Below are 19,861 nucleotides of genomic sequence, written 5' to 3' on the forward strand. Positions count from 1 at the left end.
AGTTTGATATAAAGCTCTAATCAACCAGAGTAATCTTCGATCTATGCTTGTCAAGGCCAATTTTTGCCACAGCAGGTCTCTGTCAACGGAATCAAAGGCCGCTGAGAAATCTACAAAGGCCATATATAAGGATGTGAAGACTTTGGATTTAGTATTCCTTATTAAATGGTGGAGTATAAATGCCTGGTCGATTGTGCATTTTTTGGGTCTGAACCCCGCTTGTTCAACATGTATAATTGACTCTAACTCATCCCACTCTTGTAATTTGTTCAACAACAAACGACTATATAGTTTTAACGATACGTTTAACAAGCTTATGGGTCGGTAGTTTGCTGGGTTAGTGGGGTCTCCTGATTTAAATATTGGGACTACTATGCTAGTTAACCAGCCTTGTGGAATCACTCCAGTATTGTTTATATACGTAAAAAGAGTGGCAAGAAGAGGCGCCCACCAAGATGTATTTTGAATAAAAAAATCAGGAGGGAGCAAATCCTCACCAGGGGCTTTACCTGCTTTCAAGGAGGACACCAACCCCTCAATATCTTCGATAGTAACCGGAGGCCAAGACGGAAGATCAGCCGGCTTCTCAAAAGTACAGGACGAATTTGGGAGGAGATATCCAAAAATCGAGCTAAAATAGGCTTCCCATTCCTCCTTCATTATGGGGGAGGCAGCTATAAAGTTAACTGATTTCGGGTTTCCTTGTAACATTTTCCAGAATTCAATCTCATTTCCCTTCTGGGCAGCTTTTGCCAGCGCCCTCCAATTTTCCTGGTAAAAAGAATGTTTCTTATTCTTGAGAAGAGATTTATAACTTCTTCTTTTCATTATTAATTGATGCAGAGTGACCGGAAGGCTGTTAGATCTAAATAATTTAATTTGCTTAGTCAATTGTTTCTTAGCCATCCTGCACTCTTTATCATACCATGTCTTGGGATAGGGAGAGACTGCTATCATAGTAAGATCTTCAATTCGTGGGGTGAGTTCTGCAATTATGGACTCATATAGTTTTAAGCTATATTGAGGGTCAGATAGGGCCAGTTGGCGTAAATGCATAATAGAGTTTGTTGACAGAACAAGGCTAGCTTTCTCACCTATCTCCTGCGACCATTTTAATCGTTTTCGTCCATATTCAAGGTCTAAATAAGGGGCTTTTACTAGATCAGATCTATTGTTAGGCGCGGACTTGAAGGTTAACCTTAGGGGGAGGTGGTCACTTTCTGGCCTGGTTAAGACATTGAGTTCCATAACGTTATTTACCAAAAGCAAGGAGCCCAGAAAGAAATCTACTAGGCTGGCCCCGGACCTAGCATGGTAAGTAAAAGAGCCTTTAGAAATATCTAATGGGGAGCCGTTTAAACATACCAGTTGGAATTTTTGGATTAGTTGAAACAGGGCACGGCCGTACTTATTAATTACTCGATCTTCCGTTGATCTGTTTAAAAATAGAAGGCCCTCCAAGGGACTTAACAAACCATCATCCCTTATAGGATAATTAATGCCCATTCTGGCGTTAAAGTCACCTCCTAGGAGGAGCTCAAAGGAAGGAAACCTGTCCTGTAAACTTTCTAGAAAAGAGTCTAATACTAACCAGGGGGAATCAGGCAAGCTAGAATTTGCCGGGGGGATGTAGATATTTACGCCTATGACCAGCGGTAGGCCCTGGAACTTCATACCCAGCGCTAGAGAGACTGACGAGGTATGGGAGTTCAGATCAATTATTTGGCCATTTAGATGTGTGGAAACTAATATAGCCAAACCCCCTCGTCCGCGACCTCTAGCAGTGGATTTGGTCGCTGGATTTAACCAAGTTTTGTAACCCCTAATCTCAAGGGGCTCTCCCTCAATTAACCACGTTTCTTGAAGGAAAATAATGTCAAAATGTTGAAGGAACCGTTTAAATGCCGGGTCAGCCATCTTGCTCTTCCATCCAGCTATATTCCACGATAAGAAGGAAAGGGAAGAGTCCCTTTCTCTGCCTCTGGGAGTGTAAGATCCTTTTTGGGGGCTGGGCATAGTCACTGTATCCCTTGAGACAACTGGTGTTATTGGCCCTTGTCAAGGGCATGGAGTGATGATGTTTACTTCTGGATAGAGTGTGCTGACATTCGAAATGATCCTGTTGGGTATGATCGTCATCATTTGACCGACATCTTTACTCATCGATATTTCATCCAAGGAACCCTGTTCCTCCGGTTGTAACTCACGCATCTCTAGCCAGGTCGGATTGTTCGCCGTCTTCCTGGAAAGCTGGCCCCATTCACGATATAGTAGACTTGGAGGTGTCATGTCCTTGTCAGAAGAAGAGAAGCTATTATTTTTGCTCAATTGTTTCGTTTGCCTGGGAAGATTATTAACCGGGCTTGTTGATTGAGAATCGGGACTATTGTACCTGGCTAATAATTGTTTCACACCCTTTGGCTCTTGAATTCCTTTTGCTAATCTTTGCAGCAGGTGAGATAGTCTATTGCTGATTTCCTCTTGATCGAGTTTCGGAAGGGAATCATATGATTCTAAAAGGCAGAGCTCCTCCGGGAGAAAGTCTATCTGTCTCAAAGGTCTACACTCCGAAGAAACTTTTGCAACTAAGTGATGCTGTCCGCTTGATAAGGCGGAAGAAGATGGGCGTAGTAGGGATCTCTGGTTAGTAGTCGGAGCCAACCTTCCCCGGTCCGGGATCCAAAAGTGTGGGGGGAAGAAGTTAAACAATGGTTGAGGGGAAGCCTTATTGATGAAATATCGATTCTATATAACAGTAGTAACATCTTGAACTTGGCCCAGTAACAAATTGGCAACCAGTGCAGATCTCTTGAGCAGAGGTGTTATATGCTGGCAGGGTCTCACTCCTGTAAGCAACCTGGCTGCAGCATTCTGCACTAAGGGCAAGAGAAGCCCCACATAGAGTGAATTACAGTAATCCAGTCAAAGTCATCAATGCCTGAGCTATAGTGGCCAAGCTTTACTGGTCAAGTAATGGTCGTAGGTATCTCATCAGATCCAGCTGATAAAAGACATTTCTAGCCACTGAGACTACCTGGGCCTCCAGTGACAGAGCTGAATCTGGAAGCACCTCCAGACTGCATACCTGCTTTTTCAGGGAGAGTGCAACCTTGTTGAGGGTAGAAAAATTATCAATTTCTCGGACATGGAAACCACTCATCCACAGTGCCTCCATCTTGCCAGGATCCAAGTTCAGCTTATTTTCCTTCATGCATCCCACCACTCCCTCAAGGCACCAGTCCAGGGCCCACACAACCTCTCCTGATTTGGATGTTATGGAGGAGTTGAGTGTCATCAGCATACTGATGACAGCTTGCCCCGAAACTCCTAATGACCACTCCTAGTGGCTTCATATAGATATTAAATAGCATTGGGAGTAAGATGGTACCCTGCAGCCTCCCATAGCACAACTGCCGGGAGCTGAAAAACACTCACCTAAAGCTACTCTCTGTACTCAGTCTTGTAGGTAGGACTGGAACTACTGTAACACAGTGCCCCCTAATTCCCATCCCATGAAGCCAGTCCAGGAGGATACCTGCAGAGGTGCTGCAGAGAGATCAATAAGCAGGAGCAAAGTTGTGCTCTCCCTGTCCTGCTCTATAGAGGTCATCCAGTCCCATGGCCAGGCCAGAACCCAAATTGGAACGGATACAGATAATTAGTGTCATCCAAGAATGCCTGCAGCTGACCCACCACTACTCTCTCCACCACCTTCTCCATGGTGAACACTTCATAGAAAGAAAGCCTGTGACTCATCCTATGGAAGAGAGGGAGAAGAAATGCTTTCGCTCCCCTATAATGTCCACTGTGCAGATTTGAGGAGTCAGGGAAGTACGACGGTTATAACTTAGAGGTACTTGCACTTATCTCACCTGAAAACTGCCCATATGACAGCCTTTTCCAACCTTTGGGCCCCAGATGTTGCTTGACTCCAACTCCCATCAGTCCCACCCAACATGGCCAATGGTCAGGAATGATGGGCATTGTAGTCCAGCAACTTCCAGGGACTCAAAAGTTGGGAAAGGCTGGTATGGGAAGGTTGTGTACCAGAATGTAATAAGCAATTCTCACTTGGTCACATGTATTGATGCACAAGTTGGCCCTGTCCACATATGAAGCGAGGGCTTTCTTTTTACCTGCAAAGGAGCTTGCAGGTGAGAAGAGCAAAGACTTCCCCTAACCTTACCTCACTGCACTTTTCCTTGAAGTACTTTATCCTAGCCCTGGAGGTGAACCAGGCACGGGAGAATAGTGCTTGAACCAACAGACTCCAGACAGGTAAATGACAGTAGGGGTCTACTGGGCTCCTACTGGGAGGGTGAAATATAATAATCATCATCATTCCACCTGCATGCCCATTTATTTGTAAAGAGGGGAGGGGGGAACCTTGTTGCTTAATATTTGAGTGAGGCAGACACATGCATAAATAGGTGTGCTGGGAAGGAACTATAGCTCAGTGAAAGAGCACACATTTTGAATGCAGGTCCAAGGTTCAGACCCAGATACCTCCACATACAAAGGGACCAGACAGCAAATGATGTGAAAGACCTCTTCCCAAGACCCTGGAGAACCACTGTCTGCCAGAGCAGATAACACTGGGTAAGTCTTTGACAGGCAGCTTCCTAATATATGTGGCTGTCTTTAGAATGCATCTACCTCACCAGGTTTTGAAATCCTGAGTCACAATGGCACTGCAGGCTATGCAGGAGTTTGCACACGTACCTAAGAGAAAGCACGATTTAGTACTAGATTTTAGCTGATTCACATACAATGCAGGATGGCTTCAAAGTGCCTTCTAAAGGAGAGGAAGATGTGAGGAGGGGTAGCGTTCTGAGAATCAAGAAGGAAAGTGCCCTTTTTCATAGCTGTTCCTCCTTTGGTTCCCAATCCTTTTAAAATCAGTATTATCTTGCTGCCTGTAGATACCCATGTCTCAGTATAAAAAAGAAGGCAATGCGCCCATCAAAATATGTTCTGACGGCAGAACCTTTGTGTTGTCTGTACTGCACATAGTATTAATCATCTGTTCTGGGGATGTTGAGGCATTTGAGAGATGCAGACAAAAGGTGTTTTGCAAGAGGGAAGCCAGGGAGGGGGAGATCTCTCACGCTTGGTCGTATCAGATTCTTGCTTGAGATCCCCAAGGCAGTTGCAAAGGGTGCACTGGGAGATGTCATGTCTGGCATAATGTGACATTATCTTCTCTTATCAGGGCTCTGTTCTCAAATCAATGGAATTCAACAGCCGTTATTTTCCAGCAGACTTGGGGCTTTACTAAGGGCAAAGTGCAGGTTGTTACAGCACAGCTAAAAAAAAAGTGCCACAGGGTGGTTTCTTAATTTAAGAAAGCACAATCAAAGCAGGAAAAAGAACAATCTGAATAGTCTTGGCTGGCAGGCAACTATATATTTCCCAGAAGGAGATACATATGCTATTGCATGGCTAAAACAGGGGTGGGGAAACTTAGCTCTCCAGATGTTGTTAGACTACAACTCCCATCACCCCTGATCATTAGCCAGGCTGACGAGAGATGGACAACAACATCTGGAGGTCTTCAGGTTCTTACCTTTGGGTTAAAGGGCAATGGGTTACATGAGGGCTGACAAACTGAGGCTCAATCTAGACAGATGTGCTCCTGTGCAGGAAGGAGATAAGACTCTGTAATAGAGATTAGACCTGATTTGGATGGGGTTGTACTTGCTTTAAAAATCAGGTTCATTGTTTGGGAATGTTCCTGGATGTAACCAGGTGTTAGTAGTGGTGAGGAATATCTTTTTTCAGATGAGGCATGTGTACCAGCTACATCGATTCCTGGGGAATTCAGTACAGCCTGGCTACAGTAACACATGCCTCAATATTACATCAAGATTGGATCACTGCAATGCATTCTACATGGAGCTACCTTTGAAGAGTCTTCAGAAGTTGCAGTTGTTCCAGAATATAGTTGCAAGGATGTTAGTGGGTGCGCACTCATGGGACCGTGTTACACCTATCCTGCAATGTCTGTCAATTTGCTTCTAGGAACAATTCACAGTATTACCTTTAAAGGCCTAAGTGACTTAGGTCCAGGATACCTGAAGGATTGCCTCCTCTCATAGCATCTGTGCTCATTCTCTAACATCAGGAGAAGTCCTTCTCCAAGTCCGACCTAGGGTAGAGGAGTGACTGATGGCAACAAGAAATGGGGCCTTTTCAGTGGTTGTACCACTGTTGTGGAACACCTTGTCTCATGCAGCCTAGCTAGCCTTCTCTCTGAAGTGCATTTCATTGGTTGGTAAAGACATTTTTATTCCAGCAGGATTTTGCCTGATGTGTGTATTTTGTAAAGGTTATGCTTTTATCTGTAGTCTCTTTGCTGTATTTTAAATGTATATTGTTGCATTTTAAGGTATTATGGTTTTAAATTGTTGTAAGCCACTCTGATTTGTGCACAAGAAACAGAAGACAAGATAGAAATCTCTGTATAAATAAATAAAATTCTACTTATTGGTTGATGAAACAGGCTGAAATCCTTGAAGATAGGGAAGAGGCTCCTTGCAGTATCTTGTAAAGCAGAGATGGAAACTGTGCCCTCCAGATGATGTTGGGACTCCATCCCCGGTCAGCCCCAGCCAGCATGAGTCAGGGATAATGGGAGTTGCAGCCCAACCACATCTGGAGGCTGGCCCTAGGTTCCCCATCTCTGTTGTAAAGAAGGTATGTCTACTATCAGCAACATAATAGAGAAGGATTCATTTCTATATTCATGCTTTCAACCAGGACACTAGATTTCAAAAGTGAGCATGGTTTCTGTGACTTTAATAGATATAGGGCAGAATTTTGACAGGCGAATAATCTCTCATCACTGCAGCACATATGCTCCCAGCTATACAACTATAAAAGACACAAACCCTGCTTGTTTTATATTGTGTTCTATATTTTATAGGATTTTTTCCATGTTATATTAAAATCTTACTTGTTGGTAGCTGCCTTGGGTCCTGCTATGTGGAAAGGCTATGTAATTTAGGGTGTAAAACACTGATATGCTTCTCGGCTTATGAAAATTGGCATTTTCTCTTAAAATATGAGAGCCAGGCTTTTTTAAAAAAATGCAATTTGAGATTCTCAGGACTTCACATCACAAAACAAGAAACAAGATTGTGCTTTGTGGTGCAGTTTCAACAGAGATGCTTAAGGAACTCAGGGTTGTATTCAACTAAGTCCTACTCAGAGCAAACCCACTGAAATTAATTAACGTAAATTAGTCACATCTATTCACTTTAATATATCTATTCTGAGTAGGACTAGCTCTGAACACCACCATCATTTTTTGCAAATTTCAATACAAACTAACCTGATCCGCATCTTTCAGATTAAAGTGCAAAGTGGAATGCAGTTACCCATTGGATCACACTTCTCCAACTTTTGTGTGCAGTTCTTAATAATGTACCAAAATGCATATGCAAACATATATTTTAGGATGAATACTTTAAAATAAAATCATGTAGAAATGTATATTTTGTGAAAAACACAACTTTAAAAAATGTTTTTAAGAAAAACCACAGATTAATGAGGAAACAGAACAGAATGGACTTACAAATGAACACATGCAAAACTGACATGGAGTGGACATAGGCTGATCCATCTATCCCTAGCTGCAGATAGGACTATTTCTTGGTTCCATGATGGCAGTCTGACCTGGCACTTTATTTCACTTACTTTTGAGGAGGGGTGGGGGAATTTGTGCATGGCTGGGAACAACAGTTAATTGAGTGGTACAGGAAACCCAGGACTAGTAGCCCTTGGTTGGATTATGCCACTGAATAGGAAGATTGAGAGTAGCCACTGAGTTGCCTTCCACGTCTTGATGAAAAGTTGACTATGAAATTGAGCAGCTGCTTCCCTTCTTGGAGAATAGTTGAGAAAACAGCAGCAGGGTGAGTCCGTCCCAAGGTAATTGTAATTAATGGCAAAAGTTACCTAATGACAATAGTTCAATATGCCTGAAAGTCAAACTGTTACTCCAGAGCTGGGGTTCAGGTTTTATGCTTTTATTCTGCAAAACATAAAACATACACTGTCAGAGGTGGAACTGACCTGCAATACCCCACAGAATTCTTCCAAACAGGTTTTTGCTATGATCATAGTGTACAACAGAATGGCAGCATCTCACCAGTGTCTGTTTTTGGCTTCTAGTGCCTGGTAAGTGATATGACTGCAGCATCCTTTGACAGCTACAGAAGCTGCTAATGAATTCAGCTGAGAGGTCTGTTCTCTCAAATCAGTGGAAATTCAACAGCCGTTAACCTTTTAGCAGTCTTGGGGTGTTCCTAAGGGCAAAGTGCAGTTTGTGCTAAAGCATAATAAAAAAAAGTCAAGGGACTGGTTCCTTGATTCAAGGGGTCACAGCCAGAGCAGCAAAAAGAACAGTCTGGATCAACATAGCTGGCTAATAGTGAAGTACCTATTCTAAAGAAGTATGAACATTGTTGTATGGCTACAAGAACAAATTCTAGATAAAGTATTCATAATGAAGGTTTACAGTTACTTTTATTTTTTAAACTCGGAGAAGTGAATATAACATACCAGTATTTTCAACATTGCAGTGCTTAAGACTTACAAGGAAGATATTACTAAATTCCATTTGATTTTTGGAGAGATCTTAAGAAATCCTCAACCATTTAAAATCTTCTTAAATAAATGAGCCACTTCCCAAAGAATGGAAATTCACATATTCTCAGAAATATATTTTTCCTGATGTTTTCATCATCTGTTAAAGATTTATAAATATGTATAAAACAGTTTATAAATATTCCAACTAAACAAAAATATCTGTTTCATCCAGACTTTGGAGCCTGAGAAGATGGTTGGCCAGTTCCTGTTGACAGTGACTTCTGTACTGCTATTTTGCAACTGAACTGTGAATTGGATTAACTTATTTTGTATTTTACAGTGTATACCATCCTAACAACTCTGGTTGAAAGTCATTCTAAAATATATATATTACTAAAATTTTCACTGATCTCAGTGTAATAGTCCATCCAGTGTTCTGCAAAGCTTATGAAAGGGAATCCCATGGAATCACCAAGGTCTTAAGATGCTCCAATAATATATTAAAGCAGCAGATTTTCATAGAGAAACAGCTTTTCAGTTGACCCAAATATCAACAGAATCAAATTCCATCTTGAAATCCAGCTGTTGCTAAGGTTGACCATATCTGAGATAACTGCTCAGTTCAGACATCATACCAAACCATGGTTTGAGTCTCCTGTCATGCAGACAAACCAGTTTAGGGTTGTGTGTCTGCTTTCATTTTGTCTGTTCAGTATGCCATTTTCTAGGTGCAGTAGCCTCTGAGTGAGGTGCAATTATGGTTTGTCAGAAATCATACAAACTAGTTAGCACAGATCATAGTTTGGGGGTTGTAGTTCAACACCTGGAGGGCCACAGGTCCCTCATCCCTGCCATAGAAAAATAAGCACAAAAATAGTTGCTTCTATGCAATTTTTGAGTTGGGTGCCTCCCATTCCAACACCAGGTTAACATGAAAAAGCTTAGGTAGACTATCTTGCTACTTCAGCAGCAATTGCCTATCAGTCACAATCCATTTTCCTATTTCTTCAGGCTCTGGAAAAAGGATTTGTCAAAACTGGGCCTAGAATTGTGACTGAGAACAGCCAAAGAATCCCTACACGCCAACAAGTTAGTGCCAATGAAGTAAACCCAACACAGAGGCTGGATTTAGTTTTGAGTTCCTCCTGATTTAGGCCTGCTGGAAATTGAGTAGTTATGGATTTGGGCTGCAATCCAATGTGCCTACTCAGAAGTAAGCTCCACTGGGTTCAATGGGACTTAATGTGTGTTGGACTGCAGCCTTAGTCATCCTGCTTCTGGTGAAAGTGTTCTGACTATACTGGCAAACGGTCTGAGGCCAGATCTGAAGGACTTGATCAATCGCCTGCATTTTTTATACAGAATACCTGACCTTCAATCTCTGTTTTGATTTACCTCGTCCTATAAAATTAGGATATTTTTCTTTCTTGGCTGTCTTGATTGTAAGCACTTGAAGACAGATTCTTATTAGTAATCTGAATATTGTATGGCACACCAGGACCTCTAGGGGCTCATTTTAACACAAATAACCCTTGCTGATTAGCTTTATTTTGTTAACTGCTCAGGCTAAAATGCAATAATATTTCAAGCAGTCAAATGCTTTTAAAACACTGCTAGGTTTTGTGGATTTTTTTCCTTGTGTGATACAGCTTCTTACATTTGCAAGATAACCTTTTATGTCTCCTAAAACATGAATTTCAACCTGATTAAAGACAGCCTGTCAGAAACCTACGGGCATAATTATTACAAAAAGCTGTATTCCAAAGAAGCTTAGCTTTTAGCACACACATACACAGTACACACTCTCATATACCCATGTTGTTGTCTCCTTAGTAAACATACTAATTAAAAGCCATTCCAATTGAAACCTTAACTTTGGAGGGGCAATATTAACATTATTTCCTTTTAAATTTCCCCAATTGCTTGCACCAACCTATCTGCAAAGATTTGCACAGAATTTCTACAGATTACAGACTGGCATCTTATTCCCAATTCTTCACTCACAAGGGGTGATGAGATAATTAGAGTTGGTGAGAAGGGCTATATATGAAGGTCTATCTGAACCAAAACAATTTATGGTTCTCTAATTACCAGGGATACCTAGATGACGTGTAGGAAGAAACTGTCATGAGGCAATGTTCATATAAGGAGAATAAACCCCTTCTCCCCCCCCCAATGTAAAACCCATTATTAATTCCTGTCTGCTCTTAATAAAAGACAATTTTTTCAACTGAATAGCCCTAGAAAAAATACTATAGTATAGTATAATATAGAAAAATGATCTAACAGACTACAGTAGAAGGAACTGTGCTTCTACTAGGTTAATGGAGAACAATTCAGTACTCTATAGCAGTTTTATACCTCCTCTATGCTTCACTTGGAACACAGTAACCATCCTTGTAGGGAGCTTCATCAAATAGCCTCATATACAATTTCCTCTGCTGGAATTATCCCCATAACAATACCAAGAGCATTACAGTTCTTAACTCTCAATGATTGGTAAACCTTTGGTGGATAAATACAGTTTAGATGTATAAGCCCATTGTCATGGCCCCAGACCAGGACTCTTCACAGAGTAGAAGGATCCACTCCCTGGTCTGTCCCATGTGGGTCCATGTGCACTGGAGACCACTTCCCTTTCCCTGAGCACTGAGGAAACACTACTGCTGCCATATTTTGATAGCTGGTCCATAGACTTCTTGGAGCATCAAGAGAAGGGATGATCCCCATAGCTGGAAACTCCATTACCCCCAAGGAACCAATGACTGCAGAAGGTACCAGCCATTTCACTGGCTAGGAGGCAGCACTCGGAGAGTTGGACCTTCAGTTAATGACTACCTAACCCTGCTATAAAACTCCAGCCAATGATTACCTAGCTCTGCCTCAGCTTCGGGAGCACCATCTGTGATCCTAAACCCACAACTCAATTTCCGTCCAAGGTGCTGATTTCTCTTCTGCTTTGTCTTGACTTGCTGTTTTCCTTCCTTCCTGGGGAACAAGGAATTTCTTATCTCCTCTTCCTTGGACCATCAATCCCTTCTCAGTAGTGGGCATCTCAATCATTTACATAACACATTTGTTTATTTTCTTTCTTTCAAAGCCTAGTTAAACTTTCTCTTCTCTCTTCCACTGGAAAAAGAAAAGATAGCTGGTAATCTTTCGACCTGGAACTAGCACTTTGCTGTATTGCTCCTGTATTGCAAGGGTTCCTCTAGTTTAGCATTCTTTTTTGAAGTTTCCATGAAGCCCACAAATGGGGCATGAAGGTAGCAGCTTTTCCCTGTTCCTTGGCTCCAAGAAATTGATATTTAGAGGTATAATAAATACTTATCTTCTTCTGAAGATAGAGAATCCATTTAGTCATGGTTGATAGCCAATAGACCTGTCCTCCATGAATTTTCTAGTTCTCTTTTAAAGCCATCTTAGGGCCAATCTACATGATACCTTACATGCATGAACACATCAAGTATGTCTGTTTTTAAAATAGCCATCACAAGATCCCCAACCAAGAAAGTGACTATAGCACACGGTCTCCTACTTGCATAGCAATCCAGCAAAAATCTCCCCCAGAAGCAGCTATTTGCCCTGGGAGTGAATGTTGGTGCCAACAGCAGCTTCCCTTTCAGGTTGAATAGCAGCAGGGGGTGGGAATTTTTTTCTCAGAACCACAGTGTGGGGAAAAGATGAAATCAACTCACTCTGTGCCACAGCCTCATGCCTGGTCAGGGCCTCCATAACTGCTGTTTGCTTGAGTTTTTGACACATGAAATATGTTCATTTCACATATCTTCTGGTTTGGACCGTAGCTGAGCAACTGTTCTAGAGGCAGCCTACTCTGGATCAAATTGGTCACAAGGACCGCTTCCCCAGTTCACATAGGAACAGCTCCATTTTCACTGGCTCAGTTGTCCAGGTAATAAGGAAACATTCATGCAATACATTTATTTATTTATGTCCTGCCCTTCCTCCCAGCAGGAGCCCAGGGCAGCAAGCAAAAATGCTAAAAACACTTTAAAACATCATAAAAACAGACCTTAAAATACATTAAAACAAAACAAATGTGAAAACATCTTTAAAAGCTTTAAAGACATCTTTAAAAAAGGCTCAAAAAACATATTGTTTAAAAAACATATTAAAAAGCAATTCCAACGCAGAAGCAGAAGCCCATCTGCTCCCCCAACTCTGCTTTATTTTTATTGTTTAAATTATGTTGCCATTTTTAAGGATACAGTCTATTACATACATCCACAACATGTAAGAGCAAGCTCCACTTGACAAACACTGCAATGGCAGAGATTCTTTCAAACAACTATTACTGAACCAACATTGGTCAGTACTAACAAAAGTCTCTCCATCTGGGCCACATAAGCATAGTGTTAAGCCACAAGAAAGGAGGGGGAGGGAGCTCAATAACCTGTGGAAGGGAGTAGAGCAATAGCTTTAATCTAGCCTTCCCCAATCTGGTACCTTCCAGATGTTTTAGGTTACAACTCCCATCAACCCCAGCCAGAACATTCTAGTCCAAAACATCATTGGGCACCACACTGGGGAAGAATGCTATATTAATTATCCTTTAAAAATATGCTTAACACTGGCACTTCCATTTTGAAGGAAATGCAGTTATGTGGGACCCTATCCAGCACTGCAGTCCTGATCTGGAGCAGGACCTGCACCAGTTTCCTGCTCAAAATCACCACCACCACCACTGCTATGTGCTCCAAGGGTGCTGTTTCACCTTCTGTGCCAAACAGCAATTGGAGGGGAAGGAGATCTTCAGTGGGAAAATAAAGCTGCTTTTTCTTCAAATTAAAAGTTGCAGTGTTAAGCACACTTTTTTTTTTTAAAGTGTGATTATCATAAAGTGTAATTTGGACCCATTTCTACCTAGGAGAGGGGTCGTTCAGCCAGCCATTTTTTTATGTAATGGTTACGTGACAAAGCCACCACAGGTGCCCATCCTGTGAATACTTCATCTTATGTCCTAGGACTGAGGTTTGTTACCACCTGCAGAACCCTCAAAATGTATTTTAAATCAGGAGCTGGGTTCAGGATCCAATAAATTTATTAACTGTGATATGTTTTTTATCCCATTATCACTCCAAGGAGTTCACAACGGTGTGCATGATATTCATGTCCCGTCAACTTTACAACAGCACTTTGAATTAGCTCAGGCTGAGAGATCATGACTGGTCCAATATCACTCAGTGTTGCTTCTTGTCTGAGCAGGGATATGAACCCAGCTCTTTGTGGTCCAAGTCTCTATCTATGACACTACACTGGCTTTCAAAGTATTTATAAAACCTGCACCCATGCCAAGAAGTTTTTTATAACTTTTTATAGCATTTTTTATAACTACCATATTTTTAAAAAAATGGTTGCAGTCTATATACATTTACTTGGGAGTAAATCCCACTTAGTCAGTGAGGTTTACTTCTGTGTAGAAATGTATAGAATTGTATTGCAAGATCTTTAGTTTAAAACATTACACAATGGAAGGTAAACATCATGCATTCTGCTAAAGACTAATGTAAGCGATTGTGACAAGTTTGTTTTTAAACACCATTCGAATTGCTATGCTTTGCTGAGCTTTAAAACAGGAAGAATGTGTGTTCTTTATGCTTGCAAATAAAATGTATACATAAAATAAAACTTCTGCACCAAGGTAGCTCAAATCCTGCATCAAGAAAAGCCATATTCTGCAACCGCCAACAGTAATACCTGCCAACCATATTTGCATGTACATGCTTGCTTTGCAGAAGCCAATCAGCTTTGGCAGGTCATAGGGAAGGACAAAATGTTATGCAGAGCATTGAAGTCAGGCCTCCCTACTGGCTGAAAATCCTACTAAGCCCCTTCAAGCTCCTGAAATGTCATCAGGCATTGCCCACAACCTTTGAAGATTCTTCTTAATCTTAGCAACAACAAAGGTTTTAAAATTTGCTTTTAAAAATGGAAGCGAAGAGTCTCAAGATGCCAAAGTATACATCAGATACCAAATTCTGCACTTGCATACAATTGAAGAATTGACACATCTCTGGTCATAGAGTCTTCTGCTTTTCCTTTGTTTGCAATATTATCACTATGAACTGGTGTGGCATAATCTCAGGAAGTCCCCAGCTTGAATTTCACCTCAGATATGAAATCACTAGGGAAAATAATAGTGACTTATTTTACAGGCTCACTGTACAACCACACTGTGCATGTGAAGTGCTTTGAATAATTGAAATATTAAATTTTATCATCATTATCATAACAGCATAATATACATTAGAGTACAGTTGTTCAGAAAGTCAGTCCAAAGCATCTAGAACCTATGGAGCAGCCTTCAAATAAGAAAAAGCAAGGTCTGGGGAGGCATATGAGCTACGCTTTCCTACAAATCTGACCTCAAGAAAACAATGTGCTTGGGCCTCACCATAGGTTCTAGATATCATCAGCTCACAATGGTAGGTGTCCAACTGTCATACTTTTGTGTCTCTTTTTGGTACCTGGCAGCGATAGATTTCCCATGTTCTTAGGAGGACACAAAACATCAAAAATTTCAAAATGTGAAGATGGTAATTAAAACCTCCAACCCTTACCATTTTGAGAGAAAATGCTGGTTTGCCTTTTAAAAAGCTAACCTCCTGATTTTTAGCATCCATGATACTGAGTGGATTTAGTGCAAGCATGGTTTTCCTCTCTCTCTGCATTTTCACTCCCTTTTGGGGTAGGGAGCAGAGAACTAAATTCTATTGAAATACCCCAAATACTTATGCCAACACAGTTATGATTTGCAGAATTCTGAGCACATAAATGTATTCATTTTTATTTTACTTTCTTATATAACAGAACAGGAGAGCCAGTGTAGTGGTTATGTTGGACTACAACCTGGGAGACCAGGGTTCGAATCCCCACATAGCTAAAAGCTCACTGCGTGACCTTGGACCAGTCACTTCCTCTCAGCCTTGGAGGAAGGCAATGGTAAACCCCCTCTGAATACCACTTACCATGAAAACCCTATTCATGGGGTCGCCATAACTTGGAATCGACTTGAAGGCAGTTTATTTCCATTTCCATAGAATAGGCCTGCCTAACAGTTAAGTGTCATTTTGGGACGCTAGTTATGCTGTTTAAACAAGTGCTATCTGCACACTCATATCAGCTAGTGAACCATAGTGAAAAGGCAGGAACTATCAGGGCTTCACAAGCCACAAGCAAGTGTAGTCATTGCATTTGTGTTCCAGGTGACTGCTTCTGTGATGGCAGGTCTTGTTTAGTACATACAGGACCTCAGGCTGAAGCTTGCTCTAAAATCATTTCAGCCTTTCACTTCTCATCAAGCATCCTTTAAAATCAAAATGCCATAGATGCAGGTGAGAGCACTGTGATCTCACTGGAATCTGTACCTGTACATACACTTGCTGCAGCATTTGGAAGCATGCCAGTGACAGAAAGCAGCTTTGCACATTCCTCATTATTAAGATTGTCTGCATGCATGCAATTCTTCTCCCTCCTTTGGACAAGGGGAGAACATTACTGAAGAACAAGAAATCTGGAATGATCTTCAAACTCCCAGTATCCATTTTCTGTCCTGTACTCCAAGCAGAGGAAGGGGGGAAAGACCCCCAAATGCCAAAAAGTGTGTTTATAAAAATAAATCCAAAGCAGTTTATTTAAAAGAAAAGCCCAAAGCGTTTTGGCCACCTTGGGTTTTGGCCTTCGTCAGGGGATACCAAAGATGGAAAATAACTCAGATAATTTCTTTCTTTTTAAAAAGTACCTTTAGCTATACTGTCAGAAATCTCTTTAGTCCAAGATTTATCAAGAGTTATTTTCCATCTTCGGTATCCCCTGATGAAGGCCAAAACCCAAGGTGGCTGAAACGTGTTGGGCTTTTCTTTTTAATAAACTGCTTTGGATTTATTTTTACAAACACACTTTTTGGCATCTTGGGGGTCTTCCCCCCCTTTTTTCCTTCCTCTGACGTATTAGATGCCACCCACCTTCGCTGCACTATACTCCAAGCATACATGATACTCTGCAGATAGATGATATATCAAGTCCCTGCCTACAGGAGCTTACAATTATTCCAGAGACAAGACATCTAAGATATTGGGATATGTTTAAGCAAATGAAAGGAGATAGCAACAAGACAAATGATGATACAGAGCACTGAGACTGTCAACTTTCTTCAAATATGGGACTCAGAGAAGAATAGATTTAGAGAGGTTCTGAGGCTGCTGCTTGTGCCAATGAAATCCTACTGGCTTTAGTGCTAATTTGCACCTGTGTCACTTACAGTCTTGTCTATTTTATAAAGTCTTATACACTTGCTCAAAATGGGAGGGCAGTTTGCCACAATAGAGGTATATATAGAAGGTTGCTGAGAAAATATATGGTAATATAAATTATACAATATATTATATAAATTGGCCAATTAATAAATAAATGAAGGGGGTTTGTTTGCTAGTGTAAGAAGGAAAGGAGCAAATAATCTGGATTTGATTCAGAAGAGATCCACAGAAGAACTGGATACTGGGTAGAATATAGACAAAGCTAAAGGCAAAATGAGATGGTATTATGCTTAAAACTAGGTGTGTAGTATGTATTTAGGAGCATAATGAAGCAGGTGGCTTCAATCATGGCTTTGATATGTTGATATATGTTTTTGTAAAGGGGGAAATGGAGAGGCAAGCTTCTGTGATTGCACTAATGTGAATAAAGATGACTAAATCTAGGAGGATACTACAACTAAAGAAAGCTTAGGGACAACCAAGGGCCAATTCACATGACCACTTGGACACATGATGGCAACTGCCATGCTTCACTCCCTACTCATGGTGGCCTAATCATGGCCCAATCCCACCAAGGACAGGCTCTCATTTTTAACATGCCAGCACTAACAAACCTTTGATCCTATGTGTGATTGGGCTGGCAGACAGACCATACCACCATGATTTCATCATTTCTAGAAACCATTGCACCTGATGTAAATCAGTTCTACAAGAAGACACCAGCATAATCAGGATGTCTTTGGTCTCAGATTACATATCTAGGAATATAACAGTGACCCTCCCCCCCATCTGCTTCACCTTTGACCTGATTTCTTTTCCATCACAGGACATCACAGAGTTCCCACAGCAGACCGACTGGAGTGAGGCACAGGTCATCTCTCCAATTTAATCCCCACCAAAACAATTCATTATGCTATGATGGGGAGGAGCGGTGTATGGCTTAAGTATAGGAAGAGCTGAAAGGAAGAATTTAGCATGTAGCAGATACTGAGCCTCTGTACACCACACTTTTTCCTCTTTCCAGACCAAGCTTCTCTCTTCCTAGACTAAGGAGGAATGGTCTTGCAGGACTGCACACATACAGAGCAACATAATGATGGAAACCTTGGCCTACCCTGCTGCCATTGCCCATTAGCTTGGTCTGGAGATGGCAAATTCCAAAAAGGCTTCCTATATTTGATCAGAAGACAGCCCGGATGAAGGAGGGGGTGCCTCTACTCTTCCCTAAAATGGTTCCAATATTCCTTCCTTGAAGAGGCCAAAAAAATCCTCTCCCTCTCTTTGAGAACATTTGGCCCCACTGGTGGAGTCATGCAATCCAACAATGATTATGATGAAGCAGAGCAAATTCCTCTTTAAATGAGAATGGTGCAGACAGCCTAAGCTGGAAAGGTCGGTATCACTGCAGAATGTGCTCATCATCACCACCATAGTTGGAAAGCACCCACAGGCCTCATCTAATTCACCCCCTTTGTCCTAAAGCAGACTATTCTGCAGTAATGTAATCAATGGATGTGGTGGCAGAGTCACGTGTCAGTTCCGCCAAGAGTTCTTTGCTCATCCGCCTATCATCTCAAGCAACCTGCCCACCAGGTGCATGCATGGCTGCCAGCTCCTTGCCCCACAACTCTGCCCCGCCCCCAGTCCAGGCTCTGATCACAGCAGTGCAGGCCACTCCCACCCCCCACTGCATGCAATGCACCACACATGAAATCAGGGGCAATACCAATAGGAATCGGACCCTCCTACCCCCAAACCCCCACAAAAATTGGGGAGTAGAAGAAAGAGACAGAGACGCACAGGACAAGCCCCTATAAAAGCACATCGAGGGTGATGAAGCCCAACAACTGCCCCTTGGAGTCCCTTACCCTCAAAGGGGTACGGAACGGCTCTCCGGTGTGTCTGTGTCCTCCTACCTCTTTTGCAGGTGTAGTCAGAAATAAGTGGGCCTTTGCTTCAAATGCCACCATCCCCGCTTCGCTGCTGCATGCTTGGAGAGATGGGGATGCAGAAGATCAGCCCCAAGCTATCCCCCCCCCAAATGGGGGAAGAGAGCTTACCTGCGTAACTCTAGGACTGGGGTGCTGAGAGCGGAAGGCGTAGCAGATTGCCCCGAAAGGCTCCCAGAGACCCCTCGAGATGGATGAGAAGCTAGAGTGGTGTATGCGTGTGTAGGAAGAGGAGGGGGGAAGAGTTTTAATTCCTTTCCCACCTGAACCGCAGCAAGCGCGCCGTTTGCTTCCTCTGGCGACGCTCCGACTAACGCAGCAGCTTCGCGAGGACTGCGGGCAAATCGCTCCCCTCTCCCCACCCCTCCAGTTCTCCTCCGACCGACCGGCCGCCCACCTCCTTCTGCTGGTTTCTATGGCAACTGGGTAATGCTCAGCTCATCCTGCCTGCGAACGCCAACGTCCCCCCTTTCCAGTCGCGCTCCGGGTCGCACTCTCTCCCACCACCCCGTTGGCGCCGGCGCATAAAACGCGCACACACGGAGAGAAAGAAAGTCCTATGCAGGCGCGCTGGGCTCCGGCGCTTGCTCCGCCAGAACGTTCCTCCCGCGCGCGGGTGGCAGCAGAGCGCTAATCACCCGCCCCGATCTGTTGAGACACGCGGGCGCGCACGTGACTACAGGAAAGCGTGCGACACGTGTGATGCGGGGGATATGTAAAGACGCACCAGCTTGCATATAGGAGGGATTATGTGCGTGGAGGTTGGAAGACGGTAAATGTTGAGGCCTGCGAAGAAGACCTTTTGTCTCTTGGACAATCCGATGCGTGGATCCACCAGCGACGGTACTATCACTCAGGGCAGGACTTTGGGGGAGAAGGCTGCGGGGTAGGCCCCACTCAGCAGAATGCACAGAAGGGCCCCTAGATGCAGTAGGGCTGGCTCATATGGAGAAAATCATAAAAGCCCTACCAAAGGCCCGTCTAGTCCAGCATTCTGTTCTTGCACTGGCCAACCAGATGCCTATGGGGAGACCAAAAGCAGGA

General features: G+C 42.6%; 1 protein-coding gene across 4 annotated transcripts in view; it reads right to left on the minus strand.

Moving 5' to 3' along the window:
- PACSIN1 (protein kinase C and casein kinase substrate in neurons 1) overlaps positions 1–19,469 on the minus strand; it is an 86,107-nt gene extending 66,638 nt beyond the window's left edge. The window contains exon 1 of one of the 4 annotated variants that reach the window (XM_061632375.1): positions 19,215–19,469. The gene's annotated coding sequence lies outside the window, so the exon portion shown is untranslated. Of the gene's footprint in view, positions 1–18,784 lie in introns of all 4 variants that reach the window. The other 3 variants (XM_061632371.1, XM_061632373.1, XM_061632372.1) reach the window with 3 other exon arrangements.
- Between the last annotated feature and the right edge of the window lie 392 nt (positions 19,470–19,861).

This window comes from Rhineura floridana, chromosome 6 (assembly GCF_030035675.1).
Source record: "Rhineura floridana isolate rRhiFlo1 chromosome 6, rRhiFlo1.hap2, whole genome shotgun sequence".
Lineage (NCBI taxonomy): Eukaryota > Metazoa > Chordata > Lepidosauria > Squamata > Rhineuridae > Rhineura > Rhineura floridana.